The sequence below is a fragment of the Podarcis bocagei genome (assembly GCF_964188305.1).
Source record: "Podarcis bocagei genome assembly, chromosome: 7".
NCBI lineage: Eukaryota > Metazoa > Chordata > Lepidosauria > Squamata > Lacertidae > Podarcis > Podarcis bocagei.
Genome location: NC_138132.1, coordinates 7,749,420 through 7,773,234, shown reverse-complemented (window position 1 = coordinate 7,773,234; position 23,815 = coordinate 7,749,420). Strand labels below are relative to the sequence as shown.

At 47.8% G+C, this 23,815-nt stretch overlaps 1 protein-coding gene across 1 annotated transcript in view; it reads right to left on the bottom strand.

The window, feature by feature from the left end:
• The window catches only part of SYMPK (symplekin scaffold protein), a 257,360-nt gene that overhangs the window by 230,920 nt on the left and 2,625 nt on the right, over nt 1-23,815 (bottom strand). The window lies entirely within an intron of this gene.

The following is a 23,815-nucleotide window of genomic DNA, read 5'->3' as shown; positions in this document are numbered from 1 at the left end:
TTTGTTTGTTTTACAATTCTTCTATGCATAGTTTCATTTCGGAGGGGAGGGGGAGCGTGTACGTCCTTCCCCCCCTGTTTATCAGCCCTACTAATCAGAAGAAACAAAACAAACAAAAAAAGGCAAGGTAAATTTGTTCAGAAAGTTGTAGGTGAGGGTGCGTTTATCCCTGTTTATACTGAGAATAATTTTTGGTGAGCCGTGAGTCTTGACGGAGCTCTGAGCTTGTGAGCTTGCTCCTCCTGCGAATGGATGAGCGCCAGCGTTGTAAGAGGGGTGACACAAATGTAAAACGGGGTCAAAGTAGCAGTAGCCTCGTTTCTGCGGATGCGGAAGTCGCACTCCCATCCCTGTGACAGGTGATTCGAGCTACTTTCTCCCTGGGTGTCGCGAGGCGGCAGCCTCCTTTGATGCGCTTGGCTACTTCCTGTTGTGGCGCCTCTCAGGAATCTCGATTTCTCAGCATCGGGGAGTGGCATTTCCTGTGAGGCTACAATACCCCACATAGGCAAGGCCTCTGTTTTCTTGTGTTCTGAGAGCAAGGAGAAGGGAGCTTCCCTTGGTTTCTCGGAGCTTCCCTCGGTTTTGGGGAGCCAAAGTCTTGTTTTCTTTCCGAACGGCTGCAAACAAAAACACACCCCATCTTTCTCAACAAGTTCACTGCCCTGTTTGATAAAAACCCAGGGCTGGAACTAGGAAGAGAAGGGCCATTTTGACTCAGCCCTGGGTACTGTTGTCCATCCAGGTGTGATTGGCCCGTCCCTCAAAGGTGGAACAACTCCTCTTTCCCCTCTGCCTACCCAGTGGAAGCTTGAGGGCCTCCTGAGATGCGTGGAGACAGCTGCCATTGTCAGTATTAACTCTCTTGAGCAGCACCTGGAGGAGTAGAACTGGAGGAGAGCCAGTGTGGTGTAGTGGTTAAGAGCGATAGACTCGTAATCTGGTGAACCGGGTTCGCGTCTCCGCTCCTCCACATGCAGCTGCTGGGTGACCTTGGGCCAGTCACACTTCCTTGAAGTCTCTCAGCCCCACTCACCTCACAGAGTGTTTGTTGTGGGGGAGGAAGGGAAAGGAGAATGTTAGCCGCTTTGGGACTCCTTCGGGGAGTGATAAAGCGGGATATCAAATCCAAACTCTTCTTCTTCTTCTTCCGAAATAAACTATATGTCGACAAGGGGGCTGCTGAAGGCCTCTCTGGACCCCCTGCCCAATTGCGGCTTCCCTTCGACCCACTGCCCCCCCCCGCTGGCCTTTCTATAACCAGTATTCCCAGCGGTGAGAAGGGCCTTTATTCCCAGTGACTGGGCCCGGTAGGGAACCCAGTTCCCTGCCACTTTCGGTTTCCGGCGCCCTTGGGACGGTGACAGATGCCGGGTTTGAAACCCGAGAAATGTTGGGGTACGGTTGGCTGCAGCGGCAGCGCGACTCCCCCTTTCTGGGCACTCATCCCCCCCACAACCTGAGTGGCGGCTTTTAGTTTGGTAGCCCCAGCACAGGGCTTTCTCTGTGTTGCTCTGGCCTCTTATCCCTCCATGTTTGCCGGCCACTGAAGGTTCAATTTCCCACCCATTCACTCGCCCTCAGAAGGGCAATAAATAAATCAGGGTTATCTCCCTGCTATGTTTACATATAGGGCTCGCTGCAACCTCTTTAACTCCCGGAGAGGCTGTGACCCTATCTGCTTTTTGAAGGTGCCAGCATTTTAAATAGGAACATCCCTCACCCCGGCTTCTGTGTCGTGTGTGTGTGTGTGTGTGTGTGTGTCATACTCCCTTGTGGGAACCTTAGGAAGACCCCAGGGTTTGCCAGAAGGCTGAACGAAACCTGAAGCATATGCGGTGCAATGTCAAACACTGGGTTGCATCAGTCTTTGTCTTTCTTTCTTTCTTTCTTTCTTTCTTTCTTTCTTTCTTTCTTTCTTTCTTTCTTTCTTTCTTTCTTTCTTTCGTTTTTGCTTAAAAGGTTGCTTGGAAGTTATGTTTGACGGGGGTAGGGTTCCTGCTGCCGGTTGCTCTGGCGGCGTGGCTGTTTCCCTGTCCCAGAACGGGACGACTTCCTGCGTCCAGTTCTCAAAATGTGAAGTGGATGTCTACCTCGTCACCCAGACCTCACCGCGATGCGGCATACCTGTGGCACGGCGCATGACTTCCTTTCCGAGCCGCGCAAGGCGCGAGCAATCTTGCAGCCGTCGTGGCTAGCCTGTGGTGCAGTACTATCTGAGGGTGACCTAACTTGAGCATCTCTGCGTACGTTGGCTTGTTTGTCGTAAGGTTGGCGGCAGGAGATTTTCGTGCAGCTGAATTTGCGGGGAAGAATCCTGTTTGGAACGGCTGAGACGTTTCCAGTTGGGTCAGGAGCCAACTGGGGCATATTTGCGAAGAATCGGGGTGGGGATGGGGACGAGTGAGAGCAATGATGGCGGCTTCTCAATGCGCTCATAGCTTTTGTTAGCACAAATATTATCTCTTGCAGCCTAGACGTGCAACTCTCCTCCTGACCGCAGCTTTGAGGTGTGGACTTGTGCAATATTTTGCCCCCTGCTAGAAGGGAAACATTTCCTCCCTGGTTCTTTCTGAAGCACGGGGTAAAGTTGGGAGTCGGAGCGGTTGGGAGACTTCTGCACTTCCCCCCACTTTCTCTAGGCACCTAGGTGATTTTGCGCAAGGGTCAGGCGAGGCCGGTGCTGGGGCCGACTCTGGCCGAGAGATGGGCCCTGATCCGGGGAGGCAGGGGACTCGTTGCTTATTAAGTCTCAGTTCTGTTTTCCTTCTTAGATTGAAAGGAGGGTCTTAAGACTCTAGAACCACTAGGGAGCAAAAAAAAAAACCACAAAAAACTCAAAATGTGAAACTTAAATACTAAAAAAATAAAATAAAAATAAGGAAGCAATATCTATATATAGCATCTTGCACTGATTTTATGGAGGGAGGGAGAGCTGCCACAGCCAGCGTATTATCCGAGAAAGATTTTGCCGGTCAGTGAAAGACATGGCCAGTGACCTGATGCTTCTATTGACACTGGCTGAGATTCCGGGCCGCCCGGGTGGTGTTTTATTCTTCTTAAACGGTGAACAAAATATTGCTGCTGTTTTGCAAGTGTGTTGCATATCAAGACTTTTTGTCGGGTGGGGGCGGGGAGGAAGACGAGGAAATGTTTTTGTGCCAAACTCTTAGTCTGCGTCTTTTTTAATACTATGGATGTGTAAGACAAAAAGGGAAACCCCAGCCCCAGCACCCCTATCGTCCCAATGCTGCAGATATTTTGACAGTGTATTCCAAGGCTGTGATTTCTACTCCTTCCTGCTGTTTCTCCCCCTCCCGCCCCTCCCTTCTATTATGGGATCTCATGAGCACTTTCATTATCCAAATTCCGTGCCAAGGAAACCCCAATTCTGCGACAGAGAAAATGTGGATTCTGCAACCTGGGTGAATTATGCTCATGAGACCAGTTTGCATATTTTTTCTTACGCTTCTCCATTTTTTGCAGAATGCCCCCCGACTTCTGCTAGCTATGGGGAGGGCCAGAATATTTTGCACTAAAGCACCCCCACCCCAGGCTGGGAAGCTTCCTCAAAACTTCTCTGCTGCTTAGATGCTTTCAATTGTATTTTTGAAGCCATGTGGATCAAAAAGTCCCTTCCCCTTTTTCCTTTCCTTTTCCTAAACGGAAACTGAGATTAAGGAGCTGTGACCAGCATTTTATTCCCGTCCAGAAGTGCCAGTATGGCCCCACGATCATGGCTGCCTGGGGCCACAGGTGCCACGCAGTGTGCATGGCCCTGGCACTGAAATTTGTGGGTGCCCAGGAATTCTGTGGGCGCTTGGGCACCTAGGGCCCTAGGGAATTATTCCCATCTTTCTACAGAATTAAAATAACTCGAGAATCTCCCGGCAAGGACAGCAAACGCCCATCTTGGCTTGTGACTGAGTTGCCCACATTGCCGAGCGTGCTGCAGAATTTTTGTTGCGCCTCGGGAGACGCGGAATACAGTCCCGTCTCTGCTCTCTGAAGTTGCGGAATGCAGCCCGGTCGACGGTAATCTGGATTGCAGAATTGCCTGCTGCAGGTTGCTATGATTCTCATTGACATTTTGACTGGAATGAATCCCCTGTCTGTTGGCCCTCGGGCCTCTGTCTGAGGAATCAAGGCCTGCACTCTGCTAGGAGATCCATTGAGCCGAACCGTTTGGATTCCAGCACGGAGAACTCCTAGCACAAGATAAGGATGGCCTGGAGGTTTCTATATGAACCAGGCACTGGCTTTGATTGCAAAAAAAGGCTGGGGAACAAATCCGGCAGTTGGCTCACAATTCTCTTTCCTTCTTCCACCTAAACACCCCCCTTTTGCACGAGAGAGAGCATGTATCTTCTAGCAACTGGCTCACATGCCCAAAAGTCCGTGAAGCCCTTTCCATTTTTTTGGGGGGGGGGGTCTTCTCTGCAAAGGTGAGCTTCTCCATGGGCTCACGGTGTCCTTAACTTGGGGACTCACTTTGGCCAACAGAACTTGCACACAGAGCTCCCTGCTGAGAATGCCCAAATCCTTTTGGTGCTGAGACCCCTCCTTCAGCCAAGTAGCTCTTTCTGCAGAGGTTTCCTGGACCTGCTTCCCCTGTGCACATCTCCTGTCCATACCACAAGAGCTAGTGCAGGAGAACTTCCCCAGTAAATTATTAGCTCCTCCCCACCCCCTTCACTCTTCCCTTTCAAATCCACAAAATGAGTTTTCGTCTTCTTTTATTTGAGACTCTGGAAGGGGGTGGTGGGGAGCAACAGGGAACCGCTTCTGGCCCCTGCAACTTGGGAATGATTAACTGCAGCCGTCCTCAACCTGGTGCCCCCCAGATGTTTTAGTTGTGGTTGAAAACATCTGGAGGGTACCAGTCTGGGGGACGGATGGATTACTGTATCATACCAGAATGTCTTTTTGGTGGAACAACTAACCATCAAGAATAATACTGACATATCCTGTTTTAAAAAGATGCACTTTCCCTCACATTTTTGAAGTGCCAAACTTTTATTTATACAGAACATGCAGCTATTTAATTTTTTTTTTAAGGGAGAATTGTTGGGAGGGGTGGGGGGGTGTTTTGATATTTTAAAACTTTTTTTTTAAAGCAAAGTGTAGAACTTGTCGATGGATCTGAAATCGGGATCCATAGTGGCTTTAAAAACAGAACAACAAAAAAATAAATGTTTCTTTTGAAGAGAGACCTTTGAGGTCTTTACTGCAGCTGTTGGGAACCTCTATAGGTCTTCTGATGCTAATCTGTAGTAGGTGGGATTCCTAAATACTTTGCAACTTCATTCGCGGGGAGCCCAGTTTGTCTTCGGGCTCCTTATTTGGGGGGGTGGGATATCTGCTCAGTGAAACAGTGTTTGGTTTGGTTTGATTTGGTGAAATCTGGTGAAACATCTTACTGATTTAAGAGCAGGGAAGGGTTCCTTAACTCTGCTTTAGCCGAAATTCCTACCACCTTGTAGATATTGTGGTTTTGCAGTAAGAGTGTAAAAAAATGAGAGGGGGCAGGGCGTAGGGGGGGGGAGACCTTGAAAAACCCATCTTATACTGTAGATTCACACCCAGCATTTTCTGAGCTCTAGCGAATGGTTGAGATCCTTCCTCCAGCAAACCGGGTCATTGTTTCAGGTTGGAAAACATCTCTCTCTCTCTCTTTGGACACCCAGTGGGAACAATCTATTAGTTGAAATTTGTGGGGTTCTAGTTTTGTCCAGCCAAAGTCCTTTCCATGGTTTCCCAGTGGAGTTACTTCCTACTCAACCTATTTCTTCAGAATTAGGTCTTGTGGATTTTGGTGGGACGAACTTGCAGAGTGAATTAGAGGCCCCTGTTGTGGCTAGATCTTCATCTTGGCTGTAGCCAGTGTCTCTCTTGCTGTTTTCCGTGCTGGGGTGTGATTCTGTTTCCTCTCCCGTCCCAAATCCCCTTAAGTCTGACCTGCTTAAGATACAGTTCTCCTGGTGTACCTATTTTGGCCATAGCCATGACTTTGATGGCCAGGAAAGAGGTGGAGGGATCAGTGTCAATGCGTATCTCTGAATGGTTGGGTTTTCTGCCTCCTCTCTCTCCACCAGATTCCACTACCAGGATTCCTGATTCCCCTTCTTCCCTCCTAATTTTATTAAGTTTCAAAAGCACTGATTCCTGGGTGTTTCGGTCCCTCGACTCCCAATCCTCTCCACACACCCACACTGGTGCTTGTGGGAAGGCCTGCCATGTCGGCAGCTGAGGTTTGCAAGCTTTCTATGTGCCAAATATGAACCAGACTTTTATGGATTCAATAATGGAAGCGTTCCTGAAAAGGTCAACCATGGGGGGGGGAGGCGTGGCATGGCTGGACTTTACGGCTGCCCTCCCACCCCAGTCTAAAGAGAAACTCCACTGTCACTGCTGCCCCGTTCTGGGATTGCCCTGTGAACCACTCGCAGCAGCTGTCTCAAGCCAAACAGGTGCAGGCAGTGCTCCATGCTTCCGAATCAAAGAAGCAAGAGACAGCTTTGGAAGTTGGGGCAGAAATAATAATAAGAAAAGAGGGGAGAGTTTCCTCTCTTACGAAAAATACTCAGTCTCGAAGGGCCAACGTTCATGTGCATATTTCAGCATTAACATATGCACACACCCTATGCTGGAAACCCAGGAGCAGTGGAGGGGGGGAGCGAGAACTGTCTTGTTATCATCTGCTCTCCACTTAACTGTTCCCCTTGCATTTACCATATCACTGTTGCTGTTTTCTTTTCTTCAGTTTCCAGGCAATTGCGTTCCATGAAGGGGGTTTGGTGACGGGATGAGAAGGGGGCAAAGAAAGGGGGGGGAGGAAAGGAACGTGAGGGAAAAGGCTTTTGATAAGGTCGAATGGGAACTTTTTCCAGGCGAAACTCCTCTCCTCTGCTTGTCTGTACATCCCAGTTTTGAGTGCCAAGCCTTCATTCCCCCCCCTTACGCTCCCCCACCTTCCTCAAAAGCCTTTTTTACGTTGTGTTGAGATACACCCATTATCCGGAGCATCCTTTTCATCCAGCATTTTGACGAGTTCGCACACCACAAAGTTCTATATATAAATATATATATAAGTATATATATATATTATTATTAAAAAAAAAACTTATCTAAAGCAGCGTGGGACTATTTATACATTGGTTGGCTACCTCCGGACTGCTTTTTTTCAAATCCACCTTCATCCTTCTCAGCATCAAGAACATTTCTAGCGTGTTGTTTTTTCGGGGGACACAGCCTCTCACCTTTCAAAAGTTTGTTTCTTTTTTTCTTTAAAAAAAAAGGTCAACTTTTGCTTCATCCGAATTTGGGGATATTCCATCTCGAATTCTCTCGCTGCCGGGGACAGTCATCTTGTTTCAACCCGTCTTCTGAACTTCTGAGCTTCACCCTTCCATCATTTTGAACTTTTTAACCTCCCTCCTTCTATGTTCATCAAACCTGTGTTTTTTGGATTTTTTCCTCATCTTCCATGTTACAGGAAAAAAAATAAAAAAATAAAAATAAAATAATTTTTTTAAAAAGTATATAATATAAATATATAAATATTAGGAAAGAAAGGAAAAGTGCAAGAGACTGTCAAAAAATTCTTACGATTTAAACTATTGAATGGGATGATTTGATGTCACTTTTTCCCTTTTAACTGTGAACAAAAACGTTTCTCCACCATCGCTTCATTGTAAATACTCTTGTTTCTGTTTAAACATGTTGGCGGTGGGGCGGGGGGTGGGGAGGGAAGGGAAGGGGGGGAAGGGAGACCATTAATTTTGTGTTTTCAAACATTCAGAGACATGTTTATGCATAAAAGTGACAGAGGATTGAAAAGGAAAAGGGAGCCACAAATTGGGGAGCAGGTATTCTTTTACTGGGGTTAGGTGTTACAGCCAGGACGGATATTGCTACAGGGGTGATGCGCTTGGAAATCCTTCTCAGAGTAAACACAGAAAAACAGCCGTAGCTCAACCCTTCCCGGTATCTCCGGGTAGGCTGTCCTAAACCCTTCAGAGTCGCTTCCAGTCAGTGTACACCAGGAGTCAGCAAACTTTTTTCAGCAGGGGACCGGTCCACTGTCCCTCAGACCTTGTGGGGGGCCAGACTATATTTAGAGAAAAAAATAAAAATGAACAAATTCCTATGCCCCACAAATAACCCAGAGATGCGTTATAAAAGCACACATTCTAATCGTATAAAAACACCAGGCAGGCCCCACAAATAACCCAGAGATGCATTTTAAATAAAAGGACACATTCTACTCATGTAAAGGGACACTGGTGGCGCTGTGGGTTAAACCACAGAGCCTAGGACTTGCCGATCAGAAGGTCGGCGGTTTGAATCCCCGCGACGGGGTGAGTTCCCGCTGCTCCGTCCCTGCTCCTGCCAACCTAACAGTTCGAAAGCACCTCAAAGTGCAAGTAGATAAATAGGTACCACTCCGGCGGGAAGGTAAACGCTGTTTCCATGTGCTGCGTTTCTGGTTCGCCAGAAGCGGCTTAGTCATGCTGGCCACATGACCCGGAAGCTGTACACCAGCTCCCTCGGCCAATAAAGCGAGATGAGCTCCGCAACCCCAGAGTCGGCCATGACTGGACCTAATGGTCAGGGGGCCCTTTACCTTTTACTCATGTAAAAACACACTGATTCCAAGACCATCCGTGGGCCGGATTGAGAAGGCAGTTGGGCTGGATCGGCCCCCGGGCCTTAGGTTGCCTACCCATGGTGTATACCAGCCTTTCTCAACCTTGGGTCCCCAGATGTTTTTGGCCTACAACTCCCATCATCCCTGACCACTGGTCCTGTGAGCTAGGGTTCATGGGAGTTGTAAGCCAAAAATATCTGGGGACCCAAGGTTGAGAATGACTGCTGTAGACAATACTGAGCTGCATGGACCAATGGTCTGATTCAGTATAATGCAATTTCCTGTTCAGAAAACAGGAAAACAGGGCCCTGCTGTACGTAATAAATCAGGACTCTTTCCCCTGGCCAGCAGGCCTAGGGTGCCTCAAGCTTTGGGTCTACAATTCACATGCCGTTCGGACAGAAGGGCTTCAGCATCCCTAGTTAATGGCCGTGGTCTTTCTCACATGCAGAACGCATCTCGCCTGAAACCCTGTATATCCCCCGACAGCCATTGCAGGCAATGTTGAGCATATTGTGGCCCCCAACGGTCTGGGTTGCGATAAGGCTATATCCAGATCTTCCCTAGATCCGTCCTTTAGGACATTCTCAGCCCGCTTAGGAAGGGCGGTGGAACAGCTGCTTTGTACAAAGAAGTTCCCCAGTTTGATTCTGGCAACATCGCCAGGTAAAACTGGGGAGACACCAGCCTGAAAGTGGGCCGAGTCAATTGACCGATGGTCCGATTTTCAGGCCACTTCCTCTGGTGTTGGTCTGGGAGAGAGTCAGAGCATTGCAGGACTGGACGGGTCAAACTCTGGACAGCCGTGGGGCAGGTTGGGGGGGGGCAGGGTGATGGTGTTCCTGCCCCCTCCATTCGCCTGACATCTTCACCAACCTCAGCTACCTTTTATGCAACTTGTCTCCAGCCATTCTGGATTTATTTTATTTTTTTGTTCTCCATCCAACCTCTCCTTTTAAAGAGCGATCTTATTTATTCGCGTGGGGTGGTGCCAAAGGGGGAGGAGAAACCGAGAAGGGCGGGGATACGGCTGGAAAAAAATTTAAATGTTTTTATTGTTAAAAAAAGAAAAAGGAATTAAAAAGAGAGAGAGAGACAGAGAGCGCAACCGAGTCAGCAGCTCCATTGCCATGGCTACGTAGCAAAAAAAAAAAAAAAAAAGAAAGGGAAAAAAATCAAAAACAATTCTTGAATGTCTTGGTAGGTTTGTGTGTTTAGTGTAAAGTTGTGTATTGATTTTGTGCTCAGTGGAGTCAGCATTTTTTTTAGTGCTAATACTATTAACTCATTTCTGTCATGATAAATGTCCATTCATGAGATCACTTCCGTCTTGCGTTGTCGTTTTTTCTTTACATTTCACAACAATCTCTTAACCCATTTTTACTAATGGAGTTGGGGCATGTGTCCCAGCAAGGAAGCCACATCGATAGGCCTCATCATCCCCCCTCCACACCCCTTCCTTGTCCCATTAATCGGGCACAGGGTGGCTTTTGGAGCAGCCTTCGCTAACCTGCTGCCCTACGGACGTTGTTTGGATCACGCCTCTCCCCGACGGGAGGTGACGGCGGAGGGCACCGGGTTGCAGAACCCAGCTTTAGAGACTAGGCTACAGGTACTTCCTGCCTACTGAGGGCAGGTCAGCCGTTCCCAAACTGCGTGGCTGCGAGAGAACTGCTTGCGTGGCGTGAGAATGTGAGGTTGAAGGAGGCTGCCCCCACTGTCTCTCTGTATGAGTCTCCGTTCTGTGGTCTTGCCTCCCTCCCACAGCCTCTGCTTGAAGAGAGTGGTTCTACTGCATCTCAGCGTGTGATTGAACGAGCAAATCGCTCTTGGTGAGAGATGCACTGCAGGACGACGCCTATCCTTTAAGGAGGTGGTCCGCTGCATCTCAGCGTGAGACGCTGATCTGGGGGACACATCTATTGGGCTGCAGGTCATTTTGCTGCGTCTCTGGTTTGCATCATTCAGTAACCCCCTAATGCACTGATGCAAGCAGATATAGCAGAGGACTCTGCGTGAGCGACTTCTCTGGACTTCTCCTTTTTCTAATCTGGAAGCACGCTTATATCAGGGACTCGTGCAGAGATGCAGTGGGCCGCCTCCTTCGAGGTTATGGGGCCATTCCTATCTACACACTAAAAGTAAACCCTTTAGTGTGCCTCCAATTTTAATTCGGGTGGGGGAAAGTTTGGCAAAAGCTGGCTTAAGACGTTTTGATCTGGAGGAAGAGGGCAGAGTTGAGGAAGGGCACCCCTTTGTGTGTAGTGAGATTTTCCGCTTCATCCTGTATGTTCCCTCTGGCATGGATTTCAAAGAGAAGGGAGTGACACAGCATCCTGAATCCAGCTAAGCAGGTCCAAATTTCTGAGGTTTTATGATCAGTCTACGAATTTGCTTATCTGGATTCAAGACCAGATTTCTAAACTTAAATCCTGGCAGGATTTTAGAGTGGAAGTGCTTCCCTTATATTTTTGGGGGTGTTGTAATGCCGGTATTCTGTCACTAGGGGTCAGTATGGTGTCCTGTGCTCTAGCATCTGGCTTCCACCAGCACTATCACAGCCCCTTGTGACTGGGGGGGGGGGGGCGCAAACCAGGGGAAATAGCTGAGCAGAGCAACAGCCACTGCAGTGTGTTAGAGCAGGAAACCCCTTTCCAGGCACCTGGGTGCAGACCGGATATTTTTTTTGAGCCATTAAGCAGCCAAAGGGGCACCAGGATAACGACCATAAAAGAGAAATTGGCTACTCAAAATTATGCTGCAAGACATTCTCTTTTTTTTAAATGCAATTGCTGACTCACACAGAGTACACTTAAGAGAAGCAAAATGCAGGTGGGACTTTCGGCGCGTAAATTCGGCTCATGGCGCCTTCTCACAAAAGATGAAACTAGAACAAGACACAGACTTTTGATCTGAAACGCCCCTGTTTCAGGCACACAGCCCCACTTAGAGGCATGACCCTATGCTGTAGCCTTATTGGACTTTACCAATTGGTTGGGTGAGCGCTGCTCCCGGACAGGAGGAAGGAAGTCAAATGACACCGAGGTTGATTCAGAGAAAGAGTTTATTCTGCTCTCCGGATAGCAGAAGGCACTTGCGTGGTCAGCTCACAGCAAGTCCAAAGAAATGAGAAATTTCATGCAGTATATATATCCTCCAGGCACCCTCTCCCCCCTTCCCCAGGAATCCAGCCACGTCAGCTTATACACGCAGGTTGACATCACAGATGTTCCTGCTCCAGTACTCCTAACCATAAAAGGGTGTTCCTCTTCCTGTACTCTTGACCATATAAGGGTATTCCTGTTCCGGCACTCTTATCTTGGGGTAAGAAGGTCACCAACTCTCCTGGCGCTGTTCCCGGACTAGGTCTGTGCGTCAGAGTGTGGTCAGAATGTAAGATAAGACCCAGACGTGCCACCCCTGCTCCACTGGAACAGTAAAGGCCATACATTGCCGTCACGGACTGATAAAGGAGAGAGCTTTGAGCACTTGTTTATACAGCTGGGTTTTGGCTCAAGAGCTCAAGTTAAAGCATTTTAGAAATGCTCCCTTGGAGAAGGAAAAATGAGGATTTTGGGGCCCGTTTCAGACTGACTGCTCAGTCAGGATTTAGGTTTTGGAAACCCATTCCTTCAATGCTTCTTGGCACAGAACGATCCTAGAGGGAAATGGGAGGGTGGAAATGGAGAAGTAAACACTGCGTTGGAGAGTTATAGCCTCCAACCAATCCGGTTCCTTCATTGCCGGGGGTTGGACTAGTCAGTGTTTCCCAACCTTGGGCCTCCAGCTGTTTTTGAACTACAATTCCCATCATCCCTGACCACTGGTCTTGCTAGCTAGGGATGATGGGAGTTGTAGTCCAAAAACAGCTGGAGGCCCAAGGTTGGGAAACACTGGACTAGATGACCACTTCGAGTCCCTTCCGTCTACAATTCCATGATGCTGTGGTTCTGTCTGCAGGTGTGTATGTGTTCTCCCTCTCCCACAACCACAGGCAGTGTCGGGTGGGGGGCAGTGGAGCACGCACACCCACCCAAACAAGGGGCTCATCTTTCACTTGTCCCCCCCAACTTCCCGCCACCCACCCACCCACCATTGCTGGACTCCTGTCATTAACACATACTGTCATTTTTCGTTCCGAGATCTTAACACCAGAGGCACCGCTCACCCACCTGGAAATATAGGTAACCCCCTTCTGGGCCGGTAGTCTAGGTAAACCACTTTTCATCAACTCAAGGAAGCGAATAGCAACAAGGTACACAGAGGAAACCTGTAAAAGCCACCTGTGTTGCAGTGGGTACTCTGGTCCCTATATAAATCAGTTCCCAATGTTGCATCATTTACCAGACAGGAGTGCATGGATAGCGGCTGATTCTCAATGGCTTCCATTCAGTTCTATAGCTAATAATAATAACAATAATATATTTATACCCCGCCCATCTGGCTGGGTTTCCCCAGCCACTCTTGGCAGCTCCCAACAGAATATTAAAAGCACAATAAAATGTCAACCATTAAAAACTTCCCTAAACAGGGCTGCCTTCAGATGTCTTCTAAAAGTCAGATAGTTATTTATCTCCTTGACATCTGGTGGGAGGGCGTTCCAAAGGGCGGGCACCACCACCGAGAATGCCCTCTGCCTGGTTCCCTGTAATTTGGCTTCTCGCAATGAGGGAACCACCAGAAGGCCCTCGGCGCTGGATCTCAGTGTCTGGGCAGAACGATGGGGGTGGAGATGCTCCTTCAGGTGTACTGGGCCTTTGAGGACATTTAGGGCTTTCAAGGTCAGCACCAACACTTTGAATTGTGCTTGGAAACATACTGGGAGCCAATGTAGGTCTTTCAGGACCAGTGTTACATGGTCCTGGCGGCTGCTCCCAGTCACCAGTCTAGCTGCCGCATTCTGGATTAGTTGTAGTTTCCGGGTCACCTTCAAAGGTAGCCCCACGTAGAGCGCATTGCAGTAGACCAAAACCATGGATGAAGAGCAGGCAGGGAGATCAGAAGCAGCCTTCCTGGGGACTGGAGTAAATAACTTTTATTTATAGAATTTGCATCTGGCTGTTTCTCTACGGAGCTCAGTACACCATCCTCCTCCCCCTGCCTCATTTTCCATCTCACAACAAAGCTGCGAGGTAGGCCAGAGGCTGTGACTGGCCCCAAGTCTCACACTGTGAGCTTCATGGCTTGGGTGGCATATTTCAACCACAGTTTCCAAGGTCATAGTTTGACACTTGGGCCGCGAACACACATTTCTAGCACTGCCTTTCCCTCAAAGAATTATGGGCACAATTGTTTAGTCTCAGCAACCCCAAACAAGCTACAATGCCCAGAATTCCTGTGGTGTGTGGGGAGAGATGTACTTTAAATGCGCTTGAGAGACATAGTGTAATTCCTACATTGCAGGGGGTTGGACTAGATGACCGTTGGGGGTCCCTTACAACTCGACAATTCTATGCATGCGTTTACAGCCTCTCACCGCTTGGGAAAAGATTGACGCTCTCTCCCCACGCCCCTTCCCGCTTCACCAAACCCAACAGATCTTTATGGGATATTTATTATTTTATTCGTTTGCGAACTGCCTTTCACGTAGCTTTTAAGGTGATTGCCAAACACACCATGGAAGCAACTAAAAATAGTTTTCAGAGCAGAACAAAACAACAAGTAAACATAGGCCTTTAAAAAAAACTAAACCCAAAACATAACAAAATGAACACCCAAAGGCAAAAGAGACCTTTCCGTCACGCTGGAAAAGCTTGTCGAAACGAAGACGGAAAATGTTTTCCATTTCCCCGCAAAAAGGAGGTGGCTGCTGTATGCCAACAGGGATGCTGTTTCGCAAAATCGGGGCCACTGCGCAGAAAGCAGTTAGGGCTCTGAGTTAGGGCTCATCCCAACTTCCACTTGTCCCGCTGGAAAACTGGATCTTTGCAGCCAAATTGAGCAAACGTTAGTTGGGTTTTCAGCAGACTGACTTTTGCTCTGATTCGGCACTATAGAGTGGGTTTTCCCGGGCAAACCGCTCAGACCCATGCTTCGTAGGTACAGGAGCAGTGGAAGTGGAGTGGTATTTTAGGGCCTTCTGGTATTTGGGGGACTTAAAAGTCTCCTGCAGAACTCAGTGGCCTACTGAGTATATAATGAACAAAGCGATCTCTATCTAGCAGGGAACTGGTGATATTCTTTAGGATTGCAATATTTAGCCAACCAGTTAATCAATTTATTTCAATGTGGGGGGGGGGACACATGCCCCTGATTACCCATATACAAGGTAAAGGGTAAAGGGACCCCTGACCATTAGGTCCAGTCGTGGCCGACTCTGGGGTTGCGGCGCTCATCTCGCTTTATTGGCCAAGGGAGCCGGCGTACAGCTTCCGGGTCATGTGGCCAGCATGACTAAGCCGCTTCTGGCGAACCAGAGCAGTGCACGGAAACACCGTTTACCTTCCCACCGGAGTGGTACCTATTTATCTACTTGCACTTTGACGTGCTTTCGAACTGCTAGGTGGGCAGGAGCAGGGACCGAGCAACGGGAGCTCACCCCGTCGCGGGGATTCGAACCGCCGACCTTCTGATCGGCAAGTCCTAGGCTCTGTGGTTTAACCCACAGCGCCACCCACATCCCTTGATTACCCATGTAAGTATTTATAAAAGAAGGACTTGGTCATCTAAGTGCTCCTTCAAAACAAAGAAAGGCAGACATTTCTACTCTCTCCCAAGACAGCACCTGCGCCAATGCTTGGAAGCATCAGCTAAGGACAAAGAAACTCCAATTTCGTCAGAACTGTTGTGGATCATAGTTATCAAAGAGATTTTGACCCTGCTTTTTCTGACCCAAACAACTTGTCTGCAGAGTCACCTGTAGAAACAAAAGGAGCATATCATAAAAGAAAGCAAGAAATAGCTAATGGTTCTGTTGAGTATGCAAAATGTATTCTGATTTAACCAAGTAACTTGATTCACGCTCTAATCACCCAGGAGAGAGCTAGGCCCATCGAAGTCGCCTTAATTTAATTGATTTCCCCAAATCGGTATTGTACCTGGTAACCTGCATCACACACACCCAATTTCCCTCAAAGTCATTACCCACACAGAATCACCTGCAGGGCTTAAAGTTAAAGGTAAAGGCACCCCTGACCACTAGGTCCAGTCGTTGCCGACTCTGGGGTTGCGGCGCTCATCTCGCTTTATTGGCCGAGGGAGACGGCGTACAGCTTTCGGGTCATGTGACCAGCATGACTAAGCCGCTTCTGGCAAACCAGAGCAGCGCACGGAAACACCGTTTACCTTCCCGCCGGAGTGGTACCTATTTATCTACTTGCACTTTGATGTGCTTTCGAACTGCTAGGTTGGCAGGAGCTGGGATTGAGCAACGAGAGCTCACCCCGTCACGGGGATTCGAACCGCTGACCTTCTGATCAGCAAGCCCTAGGCTCTGTGGTTTAACCCATAGCGCCACCCGCGTCCTAGTATTACATATACTAGAGCTTAGTATTACGTATTTCTTCACGGAAACCAGGACTAAGTTCTCAAACAAAGGCAGTGTTTCTCCTCTATGAGTCTTAACGGTGAATATTCTCCAAATGTTTTCTGGCTGCGCAATTCCTTGCTGGCTATTTTGCATTCAGGCTGGGTTCCTGGTACCCAGAGATTTCCACATTTAATGTTGCGGCAGTACATGTTTGACAGCATCTGACAAGGAGCAGCCCAAAATGGACAGCTGAATTGCAATCGGACTGAATCAATGCTTAAGATTAAGTCCAAACATTGGCCGGAGTCTGATGTCAACCTTTTCATTCTCCCATCCAAATATCAAATGCTGACATCCACATCCGAATGGTGACATTGGGAAATTTGACGAGTGATCAAAACCTTGCAGAAATTAATTTCACCCTTATCTCATTCTGGACAAAGATTCCGGGCTTGCATCGTGTTATATTTCGTTCCTAATTTGGACCCTGGTTAAATACCTCCACTTAGAACTTTTATTTTGCATTAATTCATATTAGAAGTCCATTCTGTAGAGGATTTGAGGGGTATGTGCAATTGATTTGTCCTGACAGAAAAAATGGGGATTCAGCACCAGAGACTGGCAAATGACGCAATAAACCACTGCTGGGTGTATAAGTTAAAAACAACCCAAATTTTAAATCTTAATTGTCATGCTTGGAAATCTCAAAACAGAATCAAAATCTCAAAAAAATATTTTGGGGTGTCAATTTGAATGTCAAATCCAAATGAACAGATTTTCCCTTCAACCCCTTAATGTGTGTCTGTTTCCCGGCTGGTAATAGTCCAATTTAAATAACTTTTTTAAAAAATGCATGCCTATCAAAATGACGGTTTTTCAGGAAACTGGCTGTCCTATGAATATATAGTATAGGATATAATTGTGTCGCCACTGTTCCTGCTACCTCTGTTTCCCCATTCGCTGCTGGCAGAAGGAATCTTTCTACAGGCAAACTCCCCGTTTATGGAACGCTGACTGTTTTAATTCTAGCTTAAAAGGTACTGGATCGGGAGGAAAAAATATAACATGGTTGCATATATGTAGGCAGGGGGAATTTGCAACTTCAGAATCAAAACCTGCACAGTTTTCATCCCCTCTCATGCTTACATCCACCTACCTGTACAGGTGTATTTGCAAAGTGTAGGTTGCGTGCCAGGTATCCTCTGCATACACACATCAGGAAGAACTTTCTGACGGTAAGAGCCGCTTGGCAGGGCCATCTGTCAGGGATGCTTTAGCTGAGATTCCTGCATTGCAGGGGGTTGGACTAGATGACCTGGGGGGGTTCCTTCCAACTCTACGATTGTTTTTATGACTTAAGGCCATGCTTGGAGGACAGGTCTACCTGTTAGGGCAGGCATAGGCAAACTCCAGCCCTCCAGATGTTTCGGGACTACAATCCCATCATTTAATTTCACTGCACACAGGTGGTGTAGTGACAATAAAGATTTATTATTACAGTGGCACCTCGGGTTAAGTACCGTATTTTTTGCTCTATAAGACTCACCTTTCCCCTCCGAAAAAGTAAGGGGAAATGTTCGCACATCTTATGGAGCGAATGCAGGCTGCGCAGCTATCCCAGAAGCCAGAACAGCAAGAGGGATTGCTGCTTTCACTGCGCAGCGATCCCTCTTGCTGTTCTGGCTTCTGAGATTCAGAATATATTTTTTCTTGTTTTCCTCCTCCAAAAACTAGGTGCGTCTTGTGGTCTGGTGCATCTTATAGAGCGAAAAATACGGTACTTAATTCGTTCCGGAGGTCCGTTCTTAACCTGAAACTTTTCTTAACCTGAAGCACAACTTTAGCTAATGGGGCCTCCCGCTGCCACCGCACCCCCAGAGCACGATTTCTGTTCTCATCCTGAAGCAAAGTTCTTAACCCGAGGTACTATTTCTGGGTTAGCAGAGTCTGTAACCTGAAGCGCATGTAACCTGAAGCGCCTGTAACCCAAGGTACCACTGTTCACAGGTCCTGTTAACTAGGGATGATGGGAATTGTAGTCCCAAACATCTGGAAGGCCGGAGCTTGCCTATGCCAGCGTTAGGGTGCCTGTCAGCTGTGCCCCCCATCACCCCCCAGCTCCGCAGCGCACCATCGCACCCCCATTCGTTACATCCCACTTGTCTCACCTGAAGCCACAACATGTGTCTGGCACAACATGTACATCCTCCAGCTGTGTTCTTGTGACAACTTGTGTTAGTTGACAACACCTACAGGATTTGTAATGTTGCACACAGACAGAAGACCATAAACGTCCTCCTTGTATGGACCTCGCCGGTTCCGCTTGCCCATTCCTCCCAGGCTTCACAACCTTGTTGCCTACCGGCAAAAATCAGAAGTACACAGCCTCTAGCAATGGAGCTTCCATTGGCCTTGATATTTTATCTTACGTATCAATGGCATTTACAATATAATAATAATAATAATTTTTATTTATACCTCACCCTCCCCAGCCAAAGCCAGGCTCAGGGCGGCTAACAAGCAATAATAAAAACAAATTGAATGAATACAACTTAAAAACAAAATTAAAATACAACATTAAAATATTGAAACATTAAAATATTAAAATGTAGCCTCATCACAGGAGGAGAAAGGAAAAAGAAAGAGGGGGAGGGAATCAAATTGGCTCCAAGCCAAAGGCCAGGAGGAACAACTCTGTCTTACGGGCCCTGCGGAAAGAAATCAGATCCTGCAGGGTCCTGGTCTCATGAGGCAGAGCGTTCCACCAGACCGGAGCCATCACTGAAAAGGCCCTGGCTCTGGTTGAGGCTAATTTGACTTCCTTAGGGCCCGGGACCACTAGGGTGTTGCTATTTATGGATCTTAAGGTCCTCTGTGGGGCATACCGGGTGAGGCGGTCGCGTAGGTACGAGGGTCCTAGGCCGTGAAGGGCTTTAAAGGTCAAAACCAGCACCTTAAATCTGACCCTGTACTCCACCGGAAGCCAGTGCAGCTGGAAAAGCACTGGGTGAATATGCTCCCATGGCAGAGACCCCGTGAGGAGCCTCGCTGCAGCATTCTGCACCCGCTGGAGTTTCTGGGTGAGCTTCAAGGGCAGCCCCACGTAGAGCGAATTACAGTAGTCAAGCCTGGAGGTGACCGTCGCATGGATCACTGTGGCCAGGTCGGGGCGGGAAAGGTAAAGGACCAACTGCTTGATGTGGCGAAGGTGGCATATATTATATGGAAAATAAGCGAAAAAGATCATAACCTCGATGGGAGAAAAACCAAGGAGCTCAGGGTGATATTATTTTCTCTCCCTCCCCTTGAATCTCCAGCTTTATCCACACAACAGCCCTGTGGAAAAGGTTATGCTTGAGAGACACGGACCCACAGTCACCCACAGAGCCGGTGGATTTCAGAGCTGGCCCTTGTCCGAACCACCACGTCACCCTGGTTCTTGATGTGACTAGTGGTAGCCAAGGATGAACGTACTTTTTGTAAGATATATCTCCCAGACAGCAGAAGGATATAGAGCAGGCATACCCAAAGTTGGCCTTCCAGCTGTGTGGGGACTACAGTTCCCATCATCCCTGACCACTGGTCCTGTTAGCTAGGGATGATGGGAGTTGTAGTCCCAAAACAGCTGGATGGCCAAGTTTGGGGAAGCCTGATATATAGCCTTAAAACACAAACAAACTTGGGGTGTGTCACATTTTAGTAGGCTGTTTCACTTTGGCAGTCTAACGGATTCATAGATTAAATGCCAATACCGTATTTTTTGCTCTAGAAGACTCACTTTTTCCCTCCTAAAAAGTAAGGGGAAATGTGTGTGCGTCTTATGGAGCGAATGCAGGCTGCGCAGCTATCCCTGAAGCCAGAACAGCAAGAGGGATTGCTGCTTTCACTGCGCAGCGATCTCTCTTGCTGTTCTGGCTTCTGAGATTCAGAAATATTTTTTTTTCCTTGTTTTCCTCCTCCAAAAACTAGGTGCGTCTTGTGGTCTGGTGCATCTTATAGAGCGAAAACTACGGTATTTGTAGCTGCATAGCTTTCCACTTGCTTTTGGACTGTATCCAAGGATGAAATTGTGGTCCGGCCTTTTTGCATTTCGCCACCAACCCAGTCCCCTCTGCTGTAAGCCGGTGACTTGGACCCATGCTCCAGATGTTCTCGGTGCCGTCAACGTGCTCCCACCAGTGTGTTGTCGGTGCCACGCGGGTCCAGGGTCTGGTAAGTCCTGCCACAGACGAAGCGGCGCCCCCTCCCGCTTTTCTCGCCGGGCGGGGGAACGAGGTCGCACCAGGCCTCCGTCAGAAGAGGCTCGGAGACAGAATCGGACATGACAAGCCCCATCGAGGGAGAAGATGCTGTAGTGTCAGAAACCAGCCGGAGCCCCTGAATTATTCACTAAGGTGTCCCCGGAGAGGACGGTACGTGCGAGGGGGTGAGGTGGGGAACTCACTCCAGCCAGAACAGGAGTAGGCAGTAGCAGAAGAACATAAACAGAGTCCTGCTGGATCCGACCAAAGGCCCATCTAGTCCTGTTTTCACATGGCCAAACAGATGTCTGCAGGGTACCACTCCTCTGTGGGGCTTTCCAGCAACTGGTACTCTCTGTTGCAATGGGACAGTATACCTGGCTGGTTTTTTTTTAATATGCTTTTAATAATAATAATAATAATAATAATAATAATAATAATAATAATAATAATAATAATAATAATTTTTATTTATATCCCGCCCTCCCCAGCCGAAGCCGGGCTCAGGGCGGCTAACAACAATAAAACAGTACAAAAGTACAACACAAACAACACTCTAAAATCATTCATTATAAAATTAATTCAAATCAAGCCACTGGCAACCATTGGACCAGAGCTCTGCGAAGATTGCCGAGGGAGGGAGTCAGGCTGTGCCCTGGGCAAAAGCCTGGTAGAACAGCTCTGTCTTGCAGGCCCTGCGGAAAGATGCCATGTCCCGCAGGGCTCTAGTCTCTTGTGACAGAGTGTTCCACCAGATCAGAGCCACAGCTGAAAAAGCCCTGGCTCTGGTTGAGGCCAGCCTAACCTCTCTGTGGCCTGGGACCTTCAGGATGTTTTTGTTTGAAGACTGTAAGGTCCTCCGTGGGACATACCAGGAGAGGCGGTCCCATAGGTACGAGGGTCCTAGGCCATATAGGGCTTTAAAGGTTAAAACCAGCACCTTGAACCTGATCCTGTACTCCGCTGGGAGCCAGTGAAGCTGGTATGGCACCGGGTGAATGTGATCCTGCAGCAAGGACCCCGTAAGGAGTCTCGCTGCGGCATTCTGCACCCGCTGGAGTTTCTGGGTCAGTCTCAAGGGCAGCCCCACGTAGAGCGAGTTACAATCATCCAGTCTGGAGGTGACCATCGCGTGGATCACAGTGGCTAGGTCAGGGCGAGAGAGGTAAGGAGCCAACTGCTTAGCTTGGCGGAGATGAAAAAATGCCGCCTTTGTTATAGCTGCAATCTGCGCCTCCATGGAAAGGGAGGTGTCGAAGATTACACCCAAACTCTTAACGGACGGTGCTGTTTAATAGGTTCTCATTTCATACACACAAACAAAATACACCAATAATTCATATCCTTTTACATCTATCTTTCTTCCCGTTCTGCGGAGCCTTGACTTCCCTCTCTCCCTTCATCAGGTGTCCTTATTCTAGTCTCTAATCCACAGTTCCTTAGTACAGTGGTACCTCGGGTTACATATGCTTCAGGTTACATACGCTTCAGGTTACAGACTCCGCTAACCCAGAAATAGTGCTTCAGGTTAAGAACTTTGCTTCAGGATGAGAACAGAAATCGTGCTCTGGCGGCACGGCAGCAGTGGGAAGCCCCATTAGCTAAAGTGGTGCTTCAGGTTAAGAAGAGTTTCAGCTTAAGAACGGACCTCTGGAACGAATTAAGTACTTAACCTGAGGTACCACTCTAATATCTAGTCCATGGCATAAGATTTATTTCAAACCTGCTAACGTCTTCCGATTTCTACAGTTCTCACTTATATAGCCCTGCTCTGGTCAGACCTCACCTGGAGTACTGTGTCCAGTTCTGGGCACCACAGTTCAAGAAGGACACTGACAAACTGGAACGTGTCCAGAGAAGGGCAACCAAAATGGTCAAAGGCCTGGAAATGATGCCTTATGAGGAACAGCTAAGGGAGCTGGGCATGTTTAGCCTGGAGAAGAGGAGGTTAAGGGGTGATATGATAGCCATGTTCAAATATATAAAAGGATGTCATATAGAGGAGGGAGAAAGGTTGTTTTCTGCTGCTCCAGAGAAGCGGACACGGAGCAATGGATCCAAACTACAAGAAAGAAGATTCCACCTAAACATTAGGAAGAACTTCCTGACATTAAGAGCTGTTCGACAGTGGAATTTGCTGCCAAGGAGTTTGGTGGAGTCTCCTCCTTTGGAGGTCTTTAAGCAGAGGCTTGACAACCATATGTCAGGAGTGCTCTGATGGTGTTTCCTGCTTGGCAGAGGGTTGGACTCGATGGCCCTTGTGGTCTCTTCCAACTCTATGATTCTATGATTCTATAACCCATAAATTTACTCCATTCTTTTCGGAACTTTGTTTCCTCCTGATTGCGAATCCTGTAGGTCAGTTAATTCCACATATTCGACCATCTCCGTCTGCCACTCCTTCACGGTTGGTAATTCCTGTGTTTTCCATCTTGGGGCTATCAAAATTCTAACAACAGTCATGGCATACATGAATAATCTTTGGTCGACTTTCTTAATATCCTCCCCCATCAAGCCTAGCAAAATACCGTATTTTTCGCTCTATAAGACGCACCAGACCATAAGACGCACCTAGTTTTTGGAGGAGGAAAACAAGAAAAAAATAATCTGAATCTCAGAAGCCAGAACAACATGAGGGATCGCTGTGCAGCAAAAGCAGTGATCCCTCTTGCTGTTCTGGCTTCTGTGATAGCTGCGCAGCCTGCATTCACTCCATAAGATACACACACATTTCCCCTTACTTTTTAGGAGGGAAAAAGTGAGTCTAATAGAGCAAAAAATACAGTAGCTTCCAGCTATTTGGGGAAGGTATATTTAAGCATCTTTTTTAATTCATTATAGATCAGTTCCCAATTTTTTTTCTCCATTTTTTCACATGCCCACCACATATGGAAAAAACCTCCATCCTTTTCTGTGCATTTCCAACAGATTTTACTACTCATCCTATACAGTTTTGCTAGTTTGACAGGGACAGCGTACCTGGCTGTTAACCAGAAGGGTGGGTGGTTTGAGCCCACTCAGGGATGCCTGGGGGGTTGGACTAGATGACCCTCGGGGTCTCTTCCAACTCTACATTTCTACATTCCATGAGTGCAGCAGCAACACTGTCCCCACACCTGACTCCCAGGATGTCGGATGAGATGGCCCATTGGCCTGATCCTGCAGGCTTATCTGCTGGTGTTCAGAGGAATACAGTCCCTGACATTGTGGGTGATACATAGTGACCCTGGCTTATTATTATTATTATTATTATTATTATTATTATTATTATTATTATTATTATTTTATTTATACCCCACCCATCTGGCAGGGATTCCCCAGCCACTCTGGGCGGCTTCCAACACAATATTAAAATATAGTAATGCATCAAACATTAAAAGCTTCCCTAAACAGGGCTGCCTTCAGATGTCTGGTAGTTGTTGTTCTCTTTGACATCTGCTGGGAGGGCGTTCCACA